We start from the raw sequence: 20,753 nt of genomic DNA, 5'->3' as shown, positions 1-20,753 counted from the left end.
TATTAGATGGCAAGGGACCCTGGGCACAGGCTGGGGAATATCACCGCCCCAAGGCAGAGCTGGAGGCAGCGAAAGCCGAGAGGCAGCTTTATGAAGAGGCTGCACAGCAGTGTGGCTGGAAGCCCGAGAGGCAGCCCCAAAAATTTCTTGGGAGGGGCACACGGGGAGTGTGGCTAAGTCAGGTAGGAGACCTGAGCCAACTCCCCGTGCTTACCGTGGAGAGAGAGGGACCGGGCAGGCACTGTGTTATGCCGTGAGGCGCACGGTGTCCCCGGTGCGTGTGCATAGCCCGGTGCGGTACATTGCAGCGCCTCATATCGGCCAGGCTAGAGTGAGCATCGAGCCAGGTGTCATGAAGCCGGCTCAGCGCATCTGGTCTCCAGTGCGTCTCCTCGGGCCAGGGTACATGGCACGAGCCCTACGCATGGTGTCCCCGGTTCGCCAGCATAGCCCAGTGCGGGCTATTCCACCTCGCCGCACTGGCCTGGCTACGGGGAGCATTCAGCCAGGTAGGGTTGGGCAGGCTCGGTGCTAGAGACCTCCAGTGCGCCTTCACGGTCTATCCGGTGCCACCTCCACGCACCAGCCCTCCGGTGGCAGCCCCCCGCACCAGGCTGTCTCTACGTCTCCCCCCTACAGGTGCTCCCATCTGTCCAGCGCTGCCAGAGCCTTCCTCCTGCCCAGCGCTGCCAGAGTCTCCCGTCTGTCCTGAGCTGCCAGAGTCTCCCGTCTGCCCTGAGCTGCCAGAGTCTCCCGTCTGTCCTGAGCTGCCAGAGCCGTCAGTCAGCCAGGAGCTGCCAGAGCCGTCGGTCAGCCAGGAGCTGCCAGAGCCGTCGGTCAGCCAGGAGCTGCCAGAGCCGTCGGTCAGCCAGGAGCTGCCAGAGCCGTCCGTCACGCCGGCGCTGCTAGAATCGCCCTTCACTCCGGAGCTGCCGGAGTCTCCCGCCTGTCCGGTGCTGCCGGAATCTCCCGTCTGTCCGGTGCTGCCGGAATCTCCCATCCATTTGGGACCCGGGGCTAGAGTCCCCAGTCCGAGGTCGGCGGCGAGGGTCGCCGTCCTTAAGAGGGCACAGAGGCGGATAAAGAGGCGGAGAAAACTATGGTGGAGTGGGGTCTTTTGTTTTAGTATGGTCAGGGCGTGGGTTGGGTGGGGTGGGTTGTCTATGTTAGTTTTCTATGATTTGCTATTTCTGTGTTTGGCCTGTATGGTTCTTGTTACGAATCCCTTTTGGCCCGACAGTCTAGGGGGGATGGTAATGAGACCCGTAACATAACTCATGCAAATTATTATTGTGACAAAGTAAAAGTGTGAACAAAATAACCACGACAACAGAAATCTACCGTCAAACTCCAGGTTTATTTATAAACACACGGTAATGGGGGGAGCAGGAAAAGGGGCTGAGCTGGACCCAAGGAAAGAAACAATAAGTATTCAAAAACACCCCTAAGCTAGACTAGCCTACTTTAACAACAGCTAACTAACTAACCAAAAATACAGTGGGTGGTCCGCCCAGTTCTAACTAGTGTATTTAACAAAGTTCACCTACGGGTAGTGTATGCCCATGGGCGACTTGTCTTGGTTTCCCCCTTTTCCCACAAACAAACAAACACCATAACCAAAAACAATACTCACAGGTGATGACAAAGTGCTATGGAGGTGCTCAAACAAAAGAGAGGTTAAGACACAAAGCGAGAGTGAAACACAGAGACCTACAGACATGGCATTTACAGAGAGATTGAGCTAGAGATTGCTCCAGAGCAAACAAATGAAGGAACTGTGATAGGGTAGGAAGTAGGAGGAGGTGTGTCTTCTGATTGATGATTGATTGTTGACTGATTGGAGAGTGATGGTTTTCACCTGTGAGGGGAGAAGGAGAGAAAAGAAACACACACACAGGATACACACACACACAGGATAACTGTATCCGTAACAGTTCTCAATCAGAGGCAGCTGTCAATCGTTGTCCCTGATTGAGAACCATATTTAGGGAGCATGTTTTCTATTGTGTTTTGTGGGTGGTTGTTTTCTGTCTTTGTGTGTCTGCACCAGGTAGAACTGTTTCGGTTGTTTTCGTTGTTGTTTTGTTATTCAGTGTTCAGTTTTCATTAAATAAGATGAACACGTACCATTGGTCCTCACCTTCTTCCCACGACAGCCGTTACAAAGATAATGGAACATTTAGTTACATTTTTATGCAATTTGCATAGGTCAGGTCCGGGAGGTCGGATAGGTAAAGTGTTTTAAAGTCTTAAAAGATGGCCTTGGGTAGATGCATTGGAACCTCATATTCTTAGACCTGGTTGATGAATGCAATGATCTTTTCTTTGATTTCCTCAAAATCTATGGTCATGGCTGGTACAGTGTAAGAACTCCGAATGGTGAACTCAGGGACTGAGTTTTGGGCCGGAATGCTTATGTCCTGCAGCCTGTTCAGTTCAGGTTGATTTGGATGGTGGGAATGACAAGGTCAGTGAGAGAGGCACTAAAAAGGAGGAAATCTCAACCTCTGCTGTCTTTAGTGCATCTTGGTCCTTGGCCACCTTGCGGATTTTCTCAATTAGTTTGTTCTGCTGAACAGAAATGTAGCCGACCTTGTTGGTTTAGGAGTCACTTGCCTTTTGCAGATAGATGAGTATCTCCTCTCTAATGTTCATGCCGTTAACTCTATCGCTCACATTTTGAAGGGCTTTCTGTTTAATCAACTTTATATCATCGAAGGCTGTAGTATCAATCACAGCTGTCATCATCTTTACGGCAACTTTTGGCTCTTTGAGTTGTTCCTATTATTTGAAGATTCTCCGGAAGAGCGATTCCATATGCTTCAATTTGATTATTAACATAACTTGTTAGTTCACTGATCTTCTGGTTAGCATTGTCAATAAACATATTTTAGTCAAACTCCTTTATGGTTTTGATGACTCCAGAAATGTATTAATTTAGCTCATCAATGCTTTGCTTGAAGTCAATTGATTTTAACGCACTTACAGCCCCATCCAGTAGTTGCATAACTTTGTCATACATGACTTCAGTGTATAGATCTCAAGGCATCAACCTGCGATCGCAGGTTGCATCAATTAATGAGTACTACAGTCTGATCCATGAACACTTTAATTATCTTGTCAAAATCATACCTGAGAAGCAGATTTCTGATGTGAGAATACACAGCATTGATTTTGTCTGCAATTTCATATTCTTCAACCAGTTGACAATTACATCCATTATAGATTCAAGGACCCTGGTCATCTCCTCAGAGGGAATCTTAGCAGTTAGCTGCTGCACATATATAGCAAAGATGATCGGAAGGATGTAATCCCTCAGATCCTGGAAAAACATTGTGACATCAAAGGTCTCAATAACCTGTTTCAAATCATTAATTTTATCTTGAAGTTTTTCTTTGATTCTAAATCTACCATCAATGTCCCCCAACCAGGCAACACGGCTGTCGCCTAGCTTCTGTAGATCAATCTGTCTGATGACATCCTCAATTGCATCAATAGCTCGGACAATTGTCTCTCTGATTTTAAAATGGTAATCAAAGTCCTTCAGTTGATTTCCAATTTGTGAGAGGAATGGCATTTGAAAGTCTCCCCTCTCAATGCTGCCCGTGAATGTAGCCATCAGGTCTCTGATTTTGGTGGAGTTCATTCTCCACAGAGGCCTTCAAGTCTTCAAGTGTCTCAGCATACTCTTGTGTCAAAAGAATCCGTTTCTCTTTCACCTCATTCACTTTGTACTCCAAATCAATCTCTCTCATTGACTTGTCACTGACTTGCAGATTGTCCAAATGAAGTCTTAGCCCACCAATTAGCTGGTTAATGTCTAAACTGATGATATATTGTTGCATGGCCTCCGGAGCATTGACAACAGCATTCATGAGAAGCTCAAAAGCAGCTGGAAGTATTTTAATGAAGGGAGGCTTGACGATATGTGAGTCACTGTTCTTGTCAAACTTCAAGAAACCGGAGACATTGAATTCTTGATTTTCCTTCTCTGAGCTTCTCAGCATTGTTAGAAGTCTTGATTATAAGCGTGGTTGTCAAACTTGGATTTAGTCTTCTAGGTCAATGACTGTTCACTGGGTGTTAGAAGACCGTCAAATGTGTTATCCAGGTGAGCAGCAGATTCTCCACTCGCTAGCAGGTGTGGTTGAGGCCAGGCAGTCATGTGAATAAGCAAGTGCAAGAGACTCTACTTTCACAAGCAACTTGCTGTAGAGCTGCCCAGTTTGCTTCCCAAACAGGTCCACCAGACCATCACTGTTGATTGTGGAATTGACATTGACACTGGAGGTCAGTCCTGCAATTTAAATTTCCCAGTTGTGTCTCATCTGTGCATCCATTATCTTCCCAGTTGTGCTAAACTTCAGTGTGCCAGCTACTGTAGGTCAGCATAGTTCATTTCATAAGTGTGCCTGAGCACATGTTCTTCTCCGTAGGCTCCTCTTACAATTACAGTCCGGTTTAGCTTGGTAGGCTTCATCTTCACGTGGCCTTCATTGGTCATACGGAGGTCAAAGAACTTGAGATAATTTTTCATGTCAATGGAGGTAAAACAAGGCTTCATGCCAACCTTTATATCATGTTTGTATCATCCTCACAGATGAAGTAGTCTGTCTAAGAGCAGAAAGCCAGGGTCCATAATGTGAGACCATGGGTGTTTTCTGTCTTCATGTCCTGCAGAGATCCCTTCATGTTGTTGGGGAAGGTCCCCTCCTGGTCCCCTCAATGCCAGTTTAATTGTGCTTCTTGTGTTTGAATCATAGGCATTGCCTCTGAAGGTACTGCCTACCTAGTGAAGCCTCAGTACTTGATATTCTGCCCTCCAAACTTAGCTTGACGCTGCTTTCTTCAGCCATTCCTTTTGTCGTGGATGTCAGGGTGGTGCCACTACTACCTATGTCACCATTGTAGATGTTTTCAAATGTCAAGGGACTGCACTGCATGCTGTTGGTGCCACTGGTAACCACTCCATTTCTGTTCACTGTCACAGTGGACTTATGTAATCCATGGCCATCTTTAAAGGTAAGGGAGCCTTCAGAGTTGACTTCAAGACCATCAGAGTTCATGGATGTCTGAGAGGAGGAGGAACATTTATGACGAAATGAGAGGTATATAAACCAATGTACATGAAATGATAAGCAGAGCTCTCGTAAATAAACGTTGCTGACTATTGTAGACTGGCCTCTGTCTGTTTCATTTCAACAAGAATCGTACAAATTCTTGGTAGCAGACCGAGTAGTTTAATTGAAGTTCAGTTTATGAACATTGAGAACATAATTCTCATGACAGATCTCCACTATTAAAAGTATTTAGACATTATCATACATTTCTTTTAGACTAAAATAAAGTTTTCAACAGTGGAGATTTGTATAAACCTTACTGTCTGTCTCTCTGACATTTCAACATGGTTTCAATATTCAAATTCGATCTCCAACTGTCCCATAGAAATGAATGTGAAGGGTCGGGAGTCGGGACGAGAGAGAGAGAGGCAGGCAGTGTTTCTCAGCCAGTCGAAATCATGAAACAGCTGGCATAATTTTTATGGATATATACAAAGAAATGTCAATCGAAAAAAGGTGCAACGAAACAAAGTGCAGCTAGTTTGCAGTCTTTGCAGCTTCAGTTTGAAGTTCTTGTGTAGCTATGTTGTTGGGTAGCTCCTCTGAACAACAGTGTCCTAACGAGAGAGCACATTTTCTATGCCAGGAGAAATCGTGCCTCATTAGCTCTTTGTTATGGATGTATCCAAATAAATGTCACTAGAAAACAGCTTAAACAAATGCAGCTACCGATTTGATTCTTTCTGCACTGTTTGACGTGACTGTAAGTTAGCCGTAGTTGGCTAGTTAGCAAGCTTACGATAAGAACGTTTCCAGCCAGTATGGCAATGGAATATTTAGAACTTGTCATGCCTGCTCCCGCTCTTCCCCCCTGGCACCCGAGGGCGCCAGGCTGCCCTACGTTACGCACTCCTGCCACCATCATTACGCACACTTGCCTTACCTCATCACGCACATCAGCGATATTGGTCTCACCTGGACTCAATCACCTGTTTATTATCTCCCATATATTTGTCAGGTCTCCAGCTCAGTTCCCCGCTGCTGCATTGATTGTTGTCTGTCTTTGTGTTTCCCAGTTCTGACGCTGTTCCTGTCCTGTTGCATGTCCGTTCCAATTATAATGTCAACTCCCCGTACCTGCTTCTCTTCTGCAGCGTTGTTCCTTACAGAATGTAGCAGTCATCAAATGAAGCATCGTGGAGTGTTGGCGGTTCGGTTGGTGGTGACGTTGGGTCTGGGGGCTGCCGCCGATGGAACCTTATCTGCCTTATCTGGATCGTCGGGCTTCCGTGCCCTAGCCGGCTCGAGAGGTTTCCTTGCCCCGGGTTGGCTCGGAAGGCGCCCATCCCACGTCCGGCCTCAGCCAGATCGTCAGGTTTTCACACCCAGCCAGCTTGGGACGCCTCAGCCGGATCGTCAGGTTTTCACACCCAGCCAGCTTGTCAGGCTGCTACGCCTCAGCCGGATCGTCAGGTTTTCACACCCAGCCAGCTTGTCAGGCTGCTACGCCTCAGCCGGATCGTCAGGTTTTCACACCCAGCCAGCTTGTCAGGCTGCTACGCCTCAGCCGGATCGTCAGGTTTTCACACCCAGCCAGCTTGTCAGGCTGCTACGCCTCAGCCGGATCATCGGGCTCCCACGCCTCAGCGGGATCGACAGGCTTTCACTTCTCAGCCGGATCGTCAGGCTCCTATGCCTCAGCCGGCTCGCCAGGCTCCCACACCTCTGTCGGTTCGTAGGGATTTTATGCCCAGCCGGCTTGTCCAGCTCCCGTGCCTCAGCCGGCCCGTCAGGCTCGCCCAGGTGGGACGCCAGGTGGCGCCGCTAGGGGGGGTACTGTCACGCCTGCTTCGCTCTTCCCCCTGGAACTCAAGGGCGCCAGGCTGCCCTGCATTACGCACTCCTGCCACCATCATTATTTACACCTGCCTTCCCTCGTCACACGCATCAGCATTATTGGACTCACCTGGACTCAATTACCTGTTTATTACCTCCCATATATTTGTCAGGTCTCCAGCTCAGTTCCCCGCTGCTGCATTGATTGTTGTCTGTCTTTGTGTTTCCCAGTTCTGACGCTGTTCCTGTCCTGTTGCCTGTCCGTTCCAATTAAATGTCAACTCCATGTACCTGCTTCTCTTCTGCAGAGTCATTCCTTACAGAACGAATGACTCCGTCACGTCCATAGATGCAGAACAAAAAGACTGAACGACTGGGTCACGTCTCTGACATCCGAACCAATAGAACGAACGACCAGCTGGCTTGGGTAGCAACCATAGATTTGTTCCTGGACTATATCTTGTGGTAGGATGAAATAGTATCAATAAATTCATCAAAATAACGTTTTTAATGAAAATATGTCAGTCATTATTTGAATATGTTGGTAACCCATTGTATGTAAGTAATAATAAATATCACAAACCCCCGAGGTGCCTTATTGCTATTATAAACTGGTTACCAATGTAATTAGAGCAATACAAATAAAAGGTTTGTCATACCCGTGGTATATGTTCTGATATACCACGGCTGTCAGCCAATCAGCATTCAGGGCTCAAACCACCCAGTTTATAATGAGCAATATAGCTGGGAGCATCAACAGTGTTGTTTCCCCCAGAGATGGATCCCTCCCATTTGTAGAAGTTGCTGATCACTTTGGAGCAAGCAAGGGCAGCATGAAATCAAAAGAGCGGGGTATGGTGAAAGTTAGGATTTGGGTCTCATTGGCAGGAGTCATCCAACCTATTTCAGTAACATCGATCAAAGGAATGTACAGGGTAGTGGGAAAGTTTAGCTCTTCAGAAGATTTTCCTCCCAAAGGCTCAACAAGGTAGACGGCCATTTTGTTCTGGTTGAACTGGTATCTGAATAAACTCCCTTACGAAAAAGGTTTGAGTCAGAGTTCAGTATAATTGCAGTACACTGTAGTATAACTGTAGTTAGAATGCAGTATAACTGCAGTATGCTGCAAATACTGCATCCAAAATAACACCATTTTTTTTACTGCATTAAGTTTGCACTGGAACTGCAGTTACAGTTTTAAAACTGAAATCTTTTTTTTGTAAGGGCTGTCACCTTTGTAAAAACAAATAAACAAAAAAACAAGAAAGTGACAAATTAACTTATTGTCATTAGTGATGAATTTATCCTGTTTCCCTTGACACTTTGCCATTATTAAATGGAGATTTAATTTTATCTCCTGAATTGAATGGATTGAAATGGAAATAACCCCAACCCATTTAATATGTGAATTGTCACATACTTACGATTGAAGGAACAGATTCTCAGGCCCGGTGGGCAGAGTGAGTTCAGCGAGGCTCCTATTGTTTCTTCCAGCAACCTTGTGAAGCAACCTTGTCTAAATGTTGCTTGCCTAAAAACAGATACTTTGAGATTGATCATTTTTGTAGAGAAATGTTATCAATGGAAACAAAACTGCTGCAATTGGGAGTAGACAATTGGAAAAATGACTGCCGATGGCATTAACCAAAATATATTTCAAACACAGCGCCAACATTCCTCACCTCAATGGCTTTGGTAACAATGTGCTGCACTTTCATATCAGTTTTAGCCACTTTCTGATCTAGTATGTCATCAATGAGCTTTTGTAGCTGCCTCTGGTAATCTTCTGTATTTGGGATGAGTTTTGAATCTCAGAGTTCAGGTCGGACTTCATCTTCACCTCAAACTTGTTGTCATATTTATGGGAAAACCAGATGTAAGACTTTAATCATTACTGTTTGCAGTTACATTTTGTTATTGACATTGTCAGGTCACACATCACAGAGAAAAAGCTGTCTGACACTTAGCATATCTCACAATTACTTTTTGCACAGAGGAAGACTGGAAAGAATTACAACACTGTGATTTATTTTACCTGGAACGGCCAACTAGAAACAACTGTGAAATATTGTGCCACGCATCTTCTTCCCCTTGATGTTGCCATCTGTGACTGCCAGCTTTATTCCTGTCGTAATCAGGGATCTGGACGTCAGTGGTTAGAGTGTCCTTGCAGTACTTCAGTGTTACGGTCGCCTCTGTGGGCTCAGCACCTAATATGGAGAGGACAGATACAGTGCATTTGGAAAGTATTCAGACCCCTTGACTTATTCCACATTTTGTGACGTTACAGTCTTATTTTAAAATTGATTCAATCGGTTTTTTCTCCTCATCAATCCACACACAATACCCCATAATGATGAAGCAAAAACAGGTATTTAGAAATGTTTGCAAATGTATAAAATAATAAAAACTGAAAACTCACATTTACATAAGTATTCAGACCCTTTACTCAGTACTTTGGTGAGGAACCTTTGGCGGCGATTACAGCCTTGAGTATCTTGAGTTTGACGCTACAAACACCTGTATTTGTGGAGTTTCTCCCATTTTTCTCTGCAGATCCTATCAAGCTCTGTCAAGTTGAATGGGGAGCGTCGCTGCACAGCTATTTTCAGGTCTCTCCAGAGTTGTTCAATCGGTTTCAAATCCGGGCTCTAGCTTGGCCGCTCAAGGACATTCAGAGGCTTGTACCAAATTGTCACATCTGCTCCTGTTCCTCCCCCACAGCGTAAGCCGTTGCCAGGGTACTACCCACTGGTCCTGGGATTCATCATTACGCACATTTATCAATGTTGCGTAGAAAATCTTATAAATTAACTCGTACAAAGTAAATGTAGAATATTCACAAGAACAAAAAAGTTGGTATTCATCAATTGCTTGTATGCTTGATACCTGTAAGTATTTTGCCTTGATAAATCAGAAACATTCTAAAACACTGTGCTAGTGCACGTGAAGTCTCATTTACAGAAAGAAATGTCACTAATTTCTGTCCGCCAACATGGAGAAATCAAAGAAGACAAAAAAAAAAAAACTATTCGGACGCATAAAATATACTTTTGATCACCAAAGTGGAAACAAAACAAGCCATACTTTTTGGAGCCCTCAGCAATGGCTTGACAGATAAGATACAAAATAATGCTTGGGAGCAGGTTACAGCTGTGGTAAATTCTGCCTCATCTGAGTGCATAACAGTTAATGAAATGAAAAGGAAATGGAAATATGATCCACAAAAGGGATAAGTGCAACAGGAGGAGGGCAGAGTGACTCTTCACTGTCTGCTATGGACCAGCACATTGGCAGCATCATTGGAGAGGCCTCAGTGTCTGGCTTCATTTGTGATGGTGATACTGAGGACCCTCTCCCAGACCCTGAAGGAATACTAGACACACCAACTGATGGTAAGTCAAGCTTTATTTTTGCAACTATATTCAGACATGGACCACATCTCAATATTTTTTCTTGACAATAAATATAACAAAATAAATGTAACAAAATTAATATAACAAAAATAACAAAACATGAAATCTTGACAGATGTGGGTGATTTGGCTGACCCCTCATCCCCAGGCCTACAAGAAGGGTGTCCTCTTTGGCGAGTGGGTCTGGTTGGATCATTCAGGGGAATGCCATTTTTGATTGCAATGTTGCACACTGCAAGCCTTGACAATGTAGCAAACCTAAAAAGGAATTTGCACATTGTATTACATTCACGTAATGGCATTTGAAGGAATGTCATTGTAGAGGCAAACCTTGCTAGGCTGGTATTGCAGCCAGGCAATGCCCTTTCAGCAGGCCTATGGTGCACTCCACTGTTGCTCTTGCTCGTGCTTGGGCTTGGTTGTACCTTGCCTCTTGTTGGTTTGAGGGGTTTGTGAGGGGAGTCATCAGCCATGGTTTTAATGGGTAGCCCCGGTGTTCTGCAGTATTGAACACAACATTCAGATATTGTTTCCCAGTAGAGGTCTAACATGGCAAATAAAACCTTGCAAATAAAACATAAGTCACTTACCAATAAGCCATCCGTCCTTAACAGCTCCTTCCTGGAGGTTAGGGCCGACTGAACTGTCCTGCACAATGAATGAATCGTGTGTTCCACTTGGCCGTTTGGCCACTACATTCAACAAAGCCAAATTTGAATCACAGAGGACCTGCACATTGACAGAATGATAACCTTTTCGGTTGAACAAGTTGAATTTGTTCAATGATGGTGCTTTTATTGTGATGTGGGTGCAGTCAACTGCTCCAATGACATTGTGAAATCCAGCAATGGCATGGAAATCCCTTTCCACTCTGGCCTGTTGCACAGCAGTGGAAACTGTATGTATTGTGGGGTCAATGAAATAATGCCATGAAGGACTGCAGGCAATATTCGGCTCATGGTTGGTTGTGAAATGCCAGACCGATCCTCAATCTCCCGTTGGAATGTTCTTGTGGCCAAAAATAATCCCAGGGTAGAGAGGATTTGGGTACGCACTGGGATGGCATTGGTGCGTTTCGTCTCCCTTTCTAATACTGGAGAGAGTTGGTTGCAGAGATACAATAAACTATGCCTTGGAAAATGAAATCTACTAATAAGCCAAGTGTCGCTCTCAGCAAAAACATCTGCACGCTCACTGAAAACATGCTCCCTGCTTAATGCAGCTTGTGCCAGGTCCTCCAGCAATGCAAGATGTGCCATGTTGGACAAGTCACGATGCCTCAGTGTTGCCTTTAATATTATTTAACTGGTTTAACTAAATTGCCTCCAACCTTACATTCCACTCCCTTTCTAATTTATTTTATTATTTATTCATATTTATGAATTTGATAGCACCCTGAGAAAACTATTAGTAGCATAAGTGTCTATGAAAGAAATACATGAATAAACCATTAATGTATTATCTTTTTTCTTCATAGTTTATTATTTGATACAGTATGTCAATCCCTTTCTCCATTTGGTGGATGGTATTTCATTAGCAGTTTCACTTTTCTACCACAAGGTGCTGTGTGTACGCATGGTCAGAGGTGTGCTTAAATTTACGCACATTCTCAAGTATAAGAACAAATGAATAAATCCCACACTTTGCTTAGAAATTATTGCATGCATGTTTTACGAACATTTCTGTTTGTAGGCAACATTGATAAATGAGGGCCCTGGCACTCATCATTACACACACCTGTTAATCATTATGATTCACACCTGGACTCCACTACCTTCATAATTTCCTCCCCTTTCTATGTCACTCTCCCATGTTCACTCATCAGTTGGTATTGTTCTTGTGTATCGGCATTCTGCCTTATGTGTCGCCCTGATCTGTTTCACCTGTTCCTGTGATTGTCTCCACTCCCTCCAGGTGTCGCTTATTTCCCAAAGTGTATTTATCCCTGTGTTTCCTGTCTCTCTGTGCAGGCTATTTTCTTTTTGATAGTCTTCTTGGGTTTTATGAGGGGTTCACGTATTTTCGATCATCCCGCGGAGGGCAGAGAGGGAGGTGAGCATCTGCTTCAGCTCCAGCAGGGGAATCAGACAGCTGCTGAGTATGCACTTACCTTCCGGACAGTAGCAGCTACCAGTGGATGAAATGAGCCGGCGCTCAGCACGTTATTTAGAAGAGGTCTGCGCGAGGAGATCCAGATGGAACTGGCCAGCCGAGATGACAACCTCACCCTGGACGCACTCATTGAGATGGCCATCCATCTGGATAACCTCCTCTTCATCGCTTCTCTCCCTCCTTCGGTGAGTGTTTGGCATCAGAGCCTGAACCCATGGAGGTAGGGGTCACACGCCTTCCCGTGGCGGAATGACGCAGACGGATACAGCTGGGGCTCTGGCTGTACTGTGGCCAGGGAGGGCACAAGGCCAGCGGTGTCCGTTTCTTCAGAATCCGGGATCCACTAGAGCAGAGGGAGGGTCACGTGATGTTACATCCCCTGGACTAGGAGTGAATATTCCATCTACTGCTCTTCCTGTTAGATTCTTTGTAGTACCATCACTCTGGCTGCCTGTCCCTCATGCCCTGTGTCTACAGCTTTAGTGGATTCCGGCGCCTCGGGGGACTCAGACCCTTGCCTCCTCTCTCAATATTACTACCTACCCGCTCTCCTCTCCTTTACCGGTTCAAAGTCTCTACTGTCGATCTCTAGGATCCGGAACCATCACACACATCACCCAACCACTCAACCGTGGAGCCCAATCACCAGGAAAACATCCCCTTCATCACCAGTGCACTAGTTCACAAGATCATCCTCGGCCTACCTTGGCTTCAGCGCCATAACCCTACCATCTCATGGTCGAGGATGAGAATCACCAACTGGTCACCTGAATGCCGGAATACCTGCTTTCCTGTCCCCTGTTTACACGTTGGTTGAGAGTCCTGTGGTTGCCCTTCAGCCCCAACAAACCGGGGGAATATCAGGGTCTAAGGGAGGTTTCCTCCAAGACCCGCGCTACCTGTCTCCCTCCTCATCGGCCCTGGGACTTTACCATTGACTAGTTTTCCGGGGCTACACCTCCGCGCAGATGCATCTACCCTCTGTTGGTGACTGAGACCCAGACCATGGAGGACTACATTCAAGAGGCGCTCCAACAGGGTTTCATCCGCTGGTCCACGTCCCCTGCATTGGTTGGTTTCTTCTTCGTGGCCAAGAAGGAGGGAGGATGCCCTTGTTATTGAGTCCACGGTAATCGAGACATCACCACAAAGTATCGGTACCCTCTCCCGCTGGTGCCGTCAGCCATCGAGCAGCTCCGCGAGTCCCAGTTCTTCACCAAACTGGACCTGCGGAGTGCCTACAATCTCATTTGCATCCGGGAGGGGGATGAGTGGAAGAGGGCGTACAGCATGATGTCTGGTCAATACGAATACTTGGTTAAGCCCTTTGGCTTAACCAATGCTCCATCAGTGTTCCAGGCATTCGTCAACGAGGTGTCTAGGGACATGCTCGGACGTCAGGTGATTGTGTACATCGATGACATCCTGATCTTCCCGACCAACCTGGAAGATCACATCACTCGCGTTATAGCAGTCTTGGCTAACCACCTGTTCATCAAGGCGGAGAAGTGCCAATTCCACCAGAGGGCTGTCTCCTTCTTGGGCTACCAGCCTGCAGGGAGTGAGGATGGAGGACAAGAAGGTAGATGCGGTAAGGTCATGGCCAGTCCCAACCACCATCAAAGGATTACAACGTTTTTTGGGGTTTGCCAACTTTTACCGCCGCTTCATCAGGAACTTCAGTGCCGTCGCCGCCCCTCTCACCTCCCTCCTCAAGGGTGGGCCTCGTAGGTTGGTTTGGTCTCCAGCAGCCGACGAGGACTTTCGTCTCCTCAAGGAGCGTTTCACCTCCGCCCCCTTGCTAAAACACCCAGATCACACTCTACCATTTGTGGTTGAGGTAGACGCATCGGAGGTGGGTGTGGGGGCAGTTTAGTCACAAAGACAGGGGGACCCATTAAAATTGTATCCTTGTGCTTTCTTCTCCAAGAAACTGTCCCACGCAGAGAGGAAATATGGCGTTGGAGATCGGGAGCTCTTGGCGGTGAAGTTAGCATTAGAGGAGTGGAGACACTGGCTGGAGGGCACCAAGGAACCATTCGTCATCCTCACCGACCATCGGAACCTTGTGTACATACGGACAGCGAGGAGACTGAATCTGTGCCAAGCCACGTGGGCCCTCATCTTCACCAGGTTCTACTTCATGCTGACCTATCGCCTAGGTTCTAAGAGCATCAAGGTTGATGCCCTGTCCCACACTTACGATTCAGGGGAGGGTCCTAGCCTGAGGGCACCCATAATCCCATAATCCCGAGTCGTGGGTCCAGTGGTTTGGGAAGTAGATGTGGACATTCACCAGGCTCTAGAGAGGGAGCCTGCACCCCAGAATTATCTTCCCATGCGTATCTACGTTCACACAGGGTTAAGGGATCGGCTGCTGAACTGGGCACACACCTGTCATCGCTGGACATCCAGGGATTTCTCGCACTATCCATTCCCTCACTGAGAAATACTGGTGGCCCACTGTGGTGCAGGATGTTACTCGATATGTCAACTCCTGTTCCATGTGTGCTCAAACCAATTCCCCCCCGGAAATGCTCCAGCAGGGACGCTCCTGCCACTTCCCGTGACTCAGCAACCTTGGTTCCATCTGTCCATTAACTTTGTTACTGATCTTTCCCCTTCTGATGGTTTCATCACCATTCTGGTGGTAGTGGATAGATTTTCAAAGTAATGTCGATTCACCCCTCTTCCTGGTCTTCCCACTGCTCTCCAGGTTTCTGAGGCAGTCTTCCAGCAGGTCTTCTGGCATTATGACCTTCCGAAGGACATTGTCTCGGACCGTGGCCTCCAATTCACATCCCGAGTATGGAGGGCCTTCTTAGAGAAGCTTGGGGTCACGGTTAGCCTCACATCCGGGTATCGGCCTCAGTCTAACAGGCAGGTGGAGAGGATGAATCAGGAGCTGGGGAGGTTCCTGAGGAGTCACTGTCAGGACCGGCAGGCTGAGTGGGCACATTTCCTTCCTTGGGCAGAATATGCCCAGAACTCTCTACGTCACTTCTCGACTGGGTTGAACCCCTTCCAGTGTGTTTTGGGTTTCCAGCCGGCCCTGGCCCCATGGACTCCGGGCCAGACCATGGCTCCTGTAGTAGATGAGTAGTTCCGGCACATGGAGGAGGTGTGGAACAATGCGCACGTGGGACCCCAGCACGCCGTTCATCGTCAGAGGGAATAGGCAGACCGTCACCGCAGTGAGACCCCTGTGTTTCATCCTGGGGATTATGTCTGCTCCTGCTTCTCCCCCCAGGCATATGACGTCTCTAGAGTACTAACCACCGGTCCTAGGATTGTATCATTGAGCACACTTGGCACTCATCATTACGCACACCTGTTAATCATTATGATTCACACCTGGACTCCATTACCTTTGTTTCCTCCCCTTTATATGTTACTCTCCCATGTTCACTCACCAGTTGGTATTGTTCTTCTGTATCGGCCTTATGTTAGTGTCATGTTCTTGGTTTTGTTTTATTAAAATGTTTCACCTGCACCTGCTTCCGACTCACCGCCCCTTCATTACACAAAGCCACTCCTGTGCTGTCTTGGCTGTGTGCTTAGGGTCGTTGTCTTGTTGGAAGGTGAACCTTCACCCCAATCTGAGATCCTGAGCACTCTGGGGCAAGTTTTCATCAAGGATCTCTCTCTACTTTGCTCCGTTCATCTTTTCCTCGATCCTGACTAGTCTCCAAGTCGCTGCCGTTGAAAAACATCCCCACAGCATGATGCTGCCAGCACCATGCTTCAACGTAGGGGTGGTGCCAAGTTCCCTCCAGACATGATGCTTGGCATTCAGGCCAAAGAGTTCAATCTTGTTCCTCATGGTTTTGAGAGTCTTTAAATGCCTTTTGGCAAACTGTCATGTGCCTTTTACTGATGAGTGTTTTCCATCTAGGCCTGATTGGTGGAGTGCTGCGGATATGGTAGACCTTCTGGAAGGTTCTCCCATCTCCACAGAGTAACTCTGGAGTTCTGTCAGAGGGACCATCGGGTTCTTGGTCACCTCCCTGACCGATTGCTCAGTTTGGCCGGGCAGCTAGCTCTAGGAAGAGTCTAGGTGGTTCCAAACGTTTCTCATTTAAGAATGGAGGCCACTTTGTTCTTGGGGACCGTCAATGCTGCAGACATTATTTGGTACCCTTCCCCAGATCTATGCCTCGACACAAAACAAAACGTGTTTGCCTTTCCAAATAATATCCAATCAATTTGATTAACCACAGGTGGATGCCAATCAAGTTGTAGAAACATTTCAAGGATGATAAATGGAAACATGATGCACCTGAGCTCAATTTCAGGTATCATATTAAAGAGTCTGAATACTTAAGTAAATAAGGTATTTCTGTTTAATTGTTTAATGAATTTGCTAAAATTCAAAAAAAAAAACCTGTTATCGCTTTGTCATTATGTAGTATTGTTTGTAGATTGAGGACATGTTTTTATTTAATCAATTTTAGAATAAGGCTGTAAAGTAACAAATATGGAAAAAGTCAAGTGGTCTGAATACTTTCAGAACGCTCTGCAGACCCCAATTGATTTTATGTGGATATTTATGGCATTTGTCCATCTTAATTCAAATTTTTTTGTTCTCCATTGGACATACATACCTTCCACTCTCGGGGTTAGGTTCAGAGAGTCCATTTTCTTTCGTCCCTCCTTGCCCCCTCTGAGAGTTTCAGAAGTAATGGCAGCAGTGTATTCTGTGACCTCCCCTGTTGGTTGGAGCTCCACATCAAGCCTAATGGATTGACAGACATGTGTCTCTTAAAGATGATCCTTTTAATAAATAGAATGATACAGTTGAAATCAATCATGTTAGGAAATCCAAGCAATGGACGCAGCCTTCACCTGCTCTCCCCTGTAAGGGGGTAGTATGGAGCATCGTCTGAGTTTGCGTTGGCGTAACACAGTGTGGTGCAGATATTCATACCAGTAAACAGGAGCTGGTACTCAGTGGAGTCTGTCATGCCCTCTCCTATCGAGGGCACCATCTTAGTCTGGGTGGAGGACACTTACATCAGCTTCTTTCTGGATTTTGAAGAGTTGTAGGAAATTAATTTAAGAATATTTAATATGACTTTTTACATCATATAGTAATGCTTAATATAACTGCTGCAAGTTGAGACTGGTTTAAGTCAAGTTGGTCTACATTTGAAAAATTATAGCATTTAATACAAACTGGATTCTTAATATGTATGTGAGCTAACCATAATGTGCCACTTATATTTCAAATTCAATTATTAGAAGTAAAATAATTTAAGTTGAAGTTAGAGTAATTCCCACCTGACACTGAATAGAAGCTGAGTGGTTCCCTTGGGTGCAGATATGAAGAGTTTGATAACATTCTTGCTAATGGTGACTTTGACACTCAGGGAACTCACATGGTATATGCTGGTGTGCATCTCGATGCCAGCCACCACAAACTCAGGAATGTCGAGGCCCATTCGTGTATTAAACTCCACATCAATAGATTGCATGAAATACAGCTGCTGCTACAGGTAAGAAAGGCGTAATTTACACGTAAAAATCACCTAGGATCCTAAATAAATGAAAGAATTTGTCCAAATATAGTCCAAATCCATCAAACATGTTCCATAAGGCCTATACATGTCATTGAATAGAAGCAAAAGAGCAGGCAGTTTACCATGCCAGGGGAAAAGTTCAGACCTTGCTTAGCTTCAGGGGCAAAGACACCAGACAAGGAGAATTTCAGGGGTAAGCCAGACACAGAGGGAAGGGAAAAACTCTAATCCAGGAAGATGTAGTGGGCATGAAGCTCATTGTCAACACTGGACATAAGAGACTGCATGGCCTGTACAAAAATAAAGAAAAGGCTAATTGAAACAAAGAGACTTTGGGTGTGAGTCAGTTATACTCTAAATGTATAGAAATAATTGAAATCATGTTTAGCTTCATTTGTAATTGACTGTTTTGTTTAGTTATATTGTTTCCACATACTGTATATTATTATATGCTTTCCCCCTCAGAATGACCTATTCAGTCAACAATGATTTACCTTAAGAGGCATTATCTTGAAGAACACGTCAGTTCATAGCTAGGGTCCGGGGGCCATGTGCTCCATCTCACTGGACTTGATGTATCCAACTTCATCTCCAAGAATCCTTAGGTAGGCCATGGCCTCAGCGGAGTCTTGAGAGTGCAGTTCCCTGACAAGCTTTTGGAGGTTCTGTCCAATGTCTCTTACGAGGTCCTGTGGGGCCTGTAAGATATGGATGATTAAAAATGTCTTTGAATACTTCAGCTCACACTGACAAGCCAAACGAAAAGACTATTCCTTGAGCAGCAATATATCAAATTATACAGTTTTCCAGCACCTGTTGGACTGAGTCTGGCATCTTGAGACCAGCCCAGTACAGGCCTTGGAGACAGGGGTGAAACCTTGCTCTCCAAAGAGGGCCTCAAGGCTCAGTTCATATCCATTTCCTTCAATACAGACCTTGAAAATGGAAGTGGGAAAAAGGGGGAGACAAGATATCAATGTAATCACACCAATATTGATGTAATATTCTTTTAAATAAGAAACATTTTAATGAAATGTTTCATTTTATTATATAAATATATATTTTAAAGTTTCTATAGTTTTTAAAAAACCTCTAACATATCACTGTTATACCCAAAGGCTTTGAAGGTGGTCTTCAGCAGGCCTGCCTTTGGCAGGGATGCAGTGGAATCAAAGATCATGTTGCTCTTTATGGAGCCCATGGCGGTGTCCGTTTTGCAGGTGCGGGACATTGTGGCGAAGTGGTTATTAACAGAGTGCTGATGCAATGCCTCCTCGATATACTAACTGTCTTATTCTTGAGGAAGAGAGAAAGAGAGCACTTTTCAGAACCCACAACTTGCTTGAGTTGCACAAATGATTATGGGGATTAGGACAATAAAGGGTATTATATTGCTGTGATTCTATTGAACACAATCAAGCCCATGATTTTGCAGCTGGACAGACAGATGAAAAATCGGTGGTGGGAAAAGTACCCAGTTGTCATACTTGAGTAAAAGTGCACATACCTTAATAGAAAGTTACTCAAGTAAAAGTGAAAGTCACCCAGTGAAATACTACTTGAGTAAAAGTCTAAAAGTATTAGGTTCTAAATATACTTAAGAATCAAAAGTAAATGGAATTGGTCAAATATACTTAGGTAGCAAAAGTAAAAGTGTAAATAATTTCAAATTCCTTATATTAAGCAAAGCAGAAGACACAATTTTCTTGCTTTTAAAATGTACAGAGGTACACTCCAACACTCAGACATAATTTACAAACAATGCATTTGTGTTTAGTGAGTCTGCCAGATCAGAGGCAGTAGGCATGACCATATGTTCTCTTGATAAGTGTGTGAATTTGACCATTTTCCTGTCCTGCTAAGCACTCAACATGTAACGAGTACTTTTGGTTGTCAGTGAAAATGTATGGAGTAAAAAGTCAATGATTTTTTATAGGAATGTAGTGAAGTAAAAGTAAAAGTTGTCAAAAATATAAATAGTAAAGTACAGATACCCCAAAAAACTACTTAACTAGTACTTTAAAGTATTTTTTACTAAAGTACTTTACGCAACTGTGAAAAATAGAAACTCAATGAAGATGATTTCCTTAGCCAGGTGTCAAATACATATACAGTAGGAGATACAGAAAACATCAACACCTTCCACCACTGTGATCACACACATTAAATGAATCATGTAAATGAAGAGGGAGTGACTGAACATATCATGTAGAAAACTGTCACTTACTGTTGCATTTTGGGATCAACAGAGTGGCAGATGTTGTCAAGGCGGCAGGCCACAAAGCTCCTGACCTGTGGGTCCTGCTCATCCTTCAGCATGGTGATCACCTTGCTAAGCAGCACATTGTCAGGACTCTTCATAAGCACCTGCTAAGCAGCACATTGTCAGGACTCTTCATAAGCACCTTCATGGTATCCATGAACTCTTTCACCTATTTGACCTCAGGGGTGGGATGTCCTGAGTGAAACCTGCAGATGAGATTTGGGAATATGTTACCCAGTAGTTCTGAATTTTATTGTGATGTATTGCCCTCTGGTGGTTAACTTGAAAAAATAATTGAATAAAAAATCTAAATGGCTAAAAAGCTTTTATGGTCAAATTAACATTAACATTTTCCCAGATAAAAAAAAAGAAATGCAATTGATGAGATATCTATGATTCCAGTTATTTTGGGATGAAAGACTAATTTCACTTACTTCCTGACAGTGTTTGCCAGAGCGTACATAATATCTTTGCTTTGTTTGTATTGGGCCAAAATGAGCATATCTCTGACCCGGTGGAAGTCAGGACTGGACTGTACACAAAGATGT

At 45.0% G+C, this 20,753-nt stretch overlaps 1 long non-coding RNA gene and 1 pseudogene across 1 annotated transcript; both read right to left on the bottom strand.

The window, feature by feature from the left end:
* Positions 1 to 1,338: 1,338 nt before the first annotated feature.
* LOC115146096 (apolipoprotein B-100-like) overlaps positions 1,339 to 20,753 on the bottom strand; it is a 32,946-nt pseudogene continuing 13,531 nt past the window's right edge.
* On the bottom strand, positions 10,287 to 16,275 carry LOC115146097 (uncharacterized). Its single transcript, XR_010459748.1, has 3 exons — positions 10,902 to 16,275; positions 10,737 to 10,809; positions 10,287 to 10,569 (listed from the first exon to the last, which is right to left on the bottom strand). It is a non-coding gene; the product is annotated as an uncharacterized LOC115146097 (long non-coding RNA).

This window comes from Oncorhynchus nerka, linkage group LG18 (genome assembly GCF_034236695.1).
Source record: "Oncorhynchus nerka isolate Pitt River linkage group LG18, Oner_Uvic_2.0, whole genome shotgun sequence".
Classification (NCBI taxonomy): Eukaryota; Metazoa; Chordata; class Actinopteri; order Salmoniformes; family Salmonidae; genus Oncorhynchus; species Oncorhynchus nerka.
The sequence above is the reverse complement of the archived record's forward strand: the minus strand, read 5'-3'. Positions and strand labels throughout refer to the sequence as shown.